At 43.5% G+C, this 6,383-nt stretch overlaps 1 non-coding gene and 1 pseudogene across 1 annotated transcript; both read left to right on the plus strand.

Annotated features, from left to right (window-relative positions):
- The first annotated feature begins 1,621 nt into the window (after positions 1–1,621).
- LOC138414759 (large ribosomal subunit protein uL30m pseudogene) lies at positions 1,622–2,297 on the plus strand (annotated as a pseudogene).
- A 2,848-nt stretch (positions 2,298–5,145) lies between these two features.
- Positions 5,146–5,218, plus strand: TRNAR-CCG (transfer RNA arginine (anticodon CCG)). The gene has a single exon. It is a non-coding gene; the product is annotated as a tRNA-Arg (tRNA).
- The last annotated feature ends 1,165 nt before the right edge of the window (positions 5,219–6,383 follow it).

Here is a 6,383-nt window from a genome sequence, read left to right on the forward strand (position 1 = left end):
ACAGACCCCACCCACTCAAACCTTCCTATTGTAGTTGGGATGGAGATTCAGGAGAGGGCCTAGTGTAGCCTAAACCAATCCCATTCCATCCCCCAGACACAGGAATTGCTTTGCTGATGAAGATGTAACAGAATACAGTAAAATATTTACTGAGACTTTTGTGAGATATCCCCTCTCTTCCAATGGACTGTGTGCTATGATGATGTGAGCCTGAGAAGGAAGCTGAACCAGAGAGGCAAACTCAAGTGTGGCCAAGTCTGAATAATCATAGTCTGTCAGCCATTCTTTCAAGTAAGAACTGTGTTCCATCGAAAAGGCAACGAGTTTAGCCTATAACTCAAACACTGCACAGAATGTTTCCCCAAGAGACACTCACTGAATTTTGGTTATCTGGTAGAAGTGATTTATGCATAATTCCCATTTTGTCACATAAAATCTTAAAAATATGTATTCAAGGGTTGGGATTTAAATTAATAATTCTTATAGTGTCACCTCTTCCAACAACACAAGAGAAGGCTCTACACATGGTCAATACCGAAATCAGATTGATTATATTCTTTGCAGCCAAAGATGGAGAAGCTCTATACAGTCAGCAAAAACAAGACCGGGAGCTGACTGTGGCTCAGATCATGAACTCCTTATTGCCAAACTCAGACTTAAATTGAAGAAAGTAGGGAAAACCACTAGACCATTCAGATATGACCTAAATCAAATCCCTTACGATTATACAGTGGAAGTGAGAAATAGATTCAGGGGATTAGATATGATAGAGTGCCTGAAGAACTATGGACAGAGGTTCGTGACATTGTACAGATGGCAGGGATAAAGACCATCCCCAAGAAAAAGAAATGCGAAAAGGCAAAATGGTTGTTTGAGGAGGCCTTATAAATAGCTGTGAAAAGAAGAGAAGCTAAAGGCAAAGGAGAAAAGGAGAGATATACCAATTTGAATGCAGAGTTACAAGAATAGCAAGGAGAGATAAGAAAGCCTTCCTCAGTGATCAGTGCAAAGAAATAGAAGAAAACAATAGAATGGGAAAGACTAAAGATCTCTTCAAGAAAATTAGAGATACCAAGGAAACATTCCATGCAAAGATGGGCACAATAAAGGACAGAAATGGCATGGACCTAACAGAAGCAGAAGATATTAAGAAGAGGTGGCAAGAATACACAGAAGAACTCTACAAAAAAGATCTTCATGACCCAGATAACCACAATGGTGTGATCACTCACCTAGAGCCAGACAACCTGGAATGTGGTCAAGTGGGCCTTGATGCTTCCTAGAAGCATCACTACGAACAAAGCTAGTGAAGGTGATGGAACTCCAGTTGAGCTATTTCAAATACTAAAAGATGATGCTATGAAAGTGCTGCACTCAATATGCCAGCAAATTTGAAAAACTCAGCAGTGACCACAGGACTGGAAAAGGTCAGTTGTCATTCCAATACCAAAGAATGATCAAATTACCACACAATTGTACTCATCTCACATGCTAGTGAAGAAATGTTCAGAATTCTCCAAGCCAGGCTTCAGCAATATGTGAACTGCGAACTTCCAGATGTTCAAGCTGGATTTAGAAAAGGCAGAGGAACCAGAGATTAAATTGCCAACATCTGCTTCCTCGGCTCCTGTTCTCCTCAGTGGTTAACTTAAGGCTGAGAGACTTGTAGCAACTGCTGCCTCTAAGGAGAACAGCCATCACATCCATGGCAGGGATTTTGCGCTCAATAGTTCGGAGGCCCCCAGGGAGACTACAAACGGCAACAAAAGGTGTGGAACCTCTTGTTTGTACAGACTGGATTCGTCACAAATTTACGAGGTCAAGAATTCCAGATGAAGTTTTTTGGCCTTCACCTGAAGATCATGAAAAATACGGTGGGGATACACAGCAGCCTCATAAACTGCATATTGTTACCAGAATAAAAAGTGCAAAAAGACGTCCATATTGGGAGAAAGATATAATAAAGATGCTTGGGTTACAAAAAGCACACACTCCTCAAGTTCACAAGAATATCCCTTCAGTGAATGCAAAGCTGAAAGTGGTTAAACATTTGATAAGAATCAAGCCCCTGAAGCTGCCCCAGGGTCTCCCAACAGAGGAGGACATGTCCAACACGTGCCTGAAGAGCACTGGTGAGCTGGTTGTACAGTGGCTTCTGAACCCCACGGACCAGGAAGCGAAGAAATGCTGACAGCCCAGCAGCTTCAGAGTAAAAAGTGGGAGTCATTTCTATTTAAAGATGGTGAGAAAGTGTTCTCATTAAAATACTGAAAAAATTCTAATCCTTAAAAACAAAAATAAAATAAATTGCCAACATCTGTTGGATCATCACAAAAGCAAGACAGCTCCAGAAAAACACCTACTTGTTTTACTGACTATGCCAAAGCCTTTGATTGTGTGGATCACCACAAATTGTGGAAAATTCTTAAAGAGATGGCAATACCAGACCACCTGACCTGCCTCTTGAGAAATCTGTATGCAGGTCAGGAAGCAACAGTTAGAACTGGATATGGAACAACAGACTGGTACAAAATAGGGAAAGGAGTACATCAAGGCTGTATATTGTCACCTTGCTTATTTAACTTATATGCAGAGTACATCATGAGAAACACTGGGCTGGATGAAGCACAAGTTGGAATCAAGACTGCTGGGAGAAATATCAATAACCTCAGATATGCAAATGACACCACTCTTATGGCAGAAAGCGAAGAAGAACTAAAGAGTCTCTTGATGAAAGTGAAAGAGGAGAGTGAAAAAGTTGTCTTAAAGCTCAACATTCAGAAAACTAAGATCATTTCATGGCAGATAGATGGGGAAACAGTAGAAACAATGACAGACTTTATTTTCTCGGGCTTCAAATCACCACAGATGGTGACTGCAGCCATGAAATTAAAAGATGCTTGCTCCTTGGAAGAAAAGTTATGACCAACCTAGATAACATATTAAAAAGCAGAGACATCACTTTGCCAACAAAAGGTCTGTCTAGTCAAAGCTATGTTTTTTCAGTGGTCATGTATGGGTGTGAGAGTTGTGGACTATAAAGAAAGCTGAGCGCAGAAGAATCGATGGGTTTAAACTGTGGTGTTGGAGAAGACTCTTGAGAGTCCCTTGGACTGCAAGGAGATCCAACCAGTCCATCCTAAAGGAAATCAGTCCTGAATATTCACTGGAAGGACTGATTGTTGAAGCTGAAACTCCCAATACTTTGGCCACCTGATGCGAAGAACTGACTCATTAGAAAAGACTCTCATGCTGGGACAGATTGAAGGCAGGAGAAGGGGACAACAGAGGATGAGAAGGTTGGATGGCATCACCGACTCAATGGACATGAGTCTGAGTGATGGACAGGGAGGCTTGGCATTTTGCAGTCCATGGGGTCACAAAGAGTCGGACATGATTGAGCAACTGAAATGAACTGATTGTCAAAGATGTTCTTAAGTGAAGCTGGCCAACAACCGACCCCCCCACCTCCACTGCACAAAGGTGAAGCGTAACGATTATTACTAGCTTAGTCTGACTGCCTGGACTCAATAATGTGGCAGTTTTACTTACCATCACGTCTGCACCATCGTTGCTGTGTGATTAGCTATTATTCACTGATAATGTCCTAGTGTCCATGAAAAGTATTTCCTGGAGGACTCAGGATCCCCAGGTAGTAAAACTGACATGACACACAGACACATAAAATTTGAAAGAAACACACCAAAATGTTAATAGTGGTTGACTCTGAACACTAGATAGCATATTCAAAAGCAGAGACATTACTTTACCAACTAAGGTCCATCTAGTCAAGGCTATGGTTTTTCCTGTGGTCATGTGTGGATGTGAGAGTTGGACTGTGAAGAAGGCTGAGCGCCTGAAGAATTGATGCATTTGAACTGTGGTGTTGGAGAAGACTCCTGAGAGTCCCTTGGACTGCAAGGAGATCCAACCAGTCCATTCTGAAGGAGATCAGCCCTGGGATTTCTTTGGAAGGAATGAAGCTGAAGCTCCAGTACTTTGGCCACCTCATGCGAAGTTGATTCATTGGAAAAGACTCTGATGCTGGGAGGGATTGGGGGCAGGAGGAGAAGGGGACGACTGAAGATGAGATGGCTGGATGGCATCACGGACTCGATGGACGTGAGTCTGAGTGAACTCCGGGAGTTGGTGATGGACAGGGAGGCCTGGCATGCTGCGATTCATGGGGTCGCAAAGAGTCGGACACCACTGAGCGACAGAACTGAACACTAGAATTATAGTCAGTTTCCATTTTCTTTCCTTGGCTTACTCCTATTTATACAATTTTACAGTGAACAGGTTATTATGTGTCTAAAAAGAAAAAGAAGTATTTTAAAAAATTAAAAAATCAGCACATTTACGTGCAACAAGCAAAAAGGTATTATGCATGGAACCAGAAAACCTCTAAATCTTTATCCAAGATCTAGTTTTAAGGTAAAAACAAAATTCGTATTATTTTGTATGTAGGACCTTGTTATGTTTATTTTCCCTTTAATCCGGAGGGAAAGAAGAGATGGGGAGAAATACGGATGTAGGTGGGTAGGGGAGCGGGGCAGATTTACAGAAAAGCCTGTTCACCCTGGAAACCCCCAACAGTTCCCAGCACATAAAAAGTTATCCAATTAACGTATATAGAATAAAAGCAGCAAAGGAGAAGGGGGAGACTGTTAGGGACGGGAAGGCTGTGGGGACCTCACGCTAGAGGAAGGCGGCAGACATGCCAAAATGCAGAGGCCTGGGCCTGCCCCGGTAAACAGAATTAGAACGGGGGTGGGGGAGGCCAGGCATTGGAATTTTGTTTAGAGTTCCCCGCAAGAGCGTCTAGTATGCAGTCAAGACTGAGAACTTTCCCGAAAAGAACCTCCCGAAAGAACCTAATGAAAAGCACGCCCCTCCCACAGATACCCAGACCCGCCTGCGTGCCTGCCAAGCAGTACCAGAACAGCGCGAGGGCGCCGAGGCAGCTCACGCGCATGCGCCTAGGGGCTAGGGCGGCGGGCCAGGCCGAAGGCGCAGGCGCGTGCTGCAGCCACTGGGGGCGATTCCCAAATCGCACGCAGCCTGACGTGAGGCCACAGAGCGCGGGGGCGGGGCACGATGATGGCATCGCGTAAGAGGACGGTGTGAGAACCCGGATCCTGTGGTGACCCAGTGGCCTAATGGATAAGGCATCAGCCTCCGGAGCTGGGGATTGTGGGTTCGAGTCCCATCTGGGTCGCACGGAGATTAGTTTTGGTGGAGAGAAAAGCAATGATGGGCACAAAAGTAGATTTTGAAATGTCGTGATTTCGCTTTCTCTGCTGCGATCTCCAGGGCTGTTGTATTTAAAAATCGGAAATGCGTTCTCCGCTGTAGCACAATTGAGACCTTGCAAGAGAAAACTAAGATGTGACCGAAAAGAGGAGCGTTTACTCTTGCCTAGTTTATATTTATCTTTAAAAGAAAAAAGCCTTAGGAAACACCAAATGCTAGCTGGATAGATGGCATCATCTCTTTTTCTCTTTTAAAAAGGCATTTCATCATGGGCAGGCACACATGGAAAACTCCCTCCCCATCCTTATCCCAAGGGGTGTGTGAGCAGATCCAACTGTGCTGGCTGCAAACGTTTATTTCCAGAACTAAGGAGAATTTATAAGAAACTGTGTTAAAACATATAAATATAATAAATATAATTTATGGTTTATGTCCTTAAAGACCGATGAACAACAAACTATAGTTGAAATGTAAGGTTTGTGTGTATGTATATTTGATTTGCAAATTAGTGTAATAAAAGAAATGCAATCAGAGTTTAAGCTTTCCAGACTGGTTCAGCTGATGAGCCTGAAAAGTTCAAACTCTTCTTGTAAAACTTGTACAGGAGAAATATCACAGAGTTAAGTCCTACTTTTGAAAAAACAAATACTAAATACTATGCGGGGATCCTGGGTTTGAGCCTGAAACAGATAAAGGACGGTAGGGGAAAAACCAGTGGAATCAGTACATTCTGCAATTTAGCTATGCACAATTATCAGTTCAGTTCAGTCACGTCCGACTCTTTTCGACCCCATGGACTGCAGCACACTAGGCTTCTGTGTCCATCACCACCTCCTGGAGCTTGCCCAAACTCATGTCCATTGAGACAGTGATGCCATCCAACCATCTCATCTTCTGTCGTCCCCTTCTCCTCCTGCCTTCAGTCTTGCCCAGCATCAGGGTCTTTACTAATCAGTCAGTTCTTCTCATCAGGTGGCCAAAGTATTGGAGCTCCAGCCTCAGCATCAGTCCTTCCAATGAATATTCAGGACTGATCTCCTTTAGGATGGACTGGTTGGATCTCCTTGCAGTCTAAGGGACTCTCAAGAGTCTTCTCCAACACCAGAGTTCAAAACCATCAGTTCTTCAGT

Source organism: Ovis canadensis, chromosome 11, assembly GCF_042477335.2.
Source record: "Ovis canadensis isolate MfBH-ARS-UI-01 breed Bighorn chromosome 11, ARS-UI_OviCan_v2, whole genome shotgun sequence".
In the NCBI taxonomy this organism is placed as follows: Eukaryota; Metazoa; Chordata; class Mammalia; order Artiodactyla; family Bovidae; genus Ovis; species Ovis canadensis.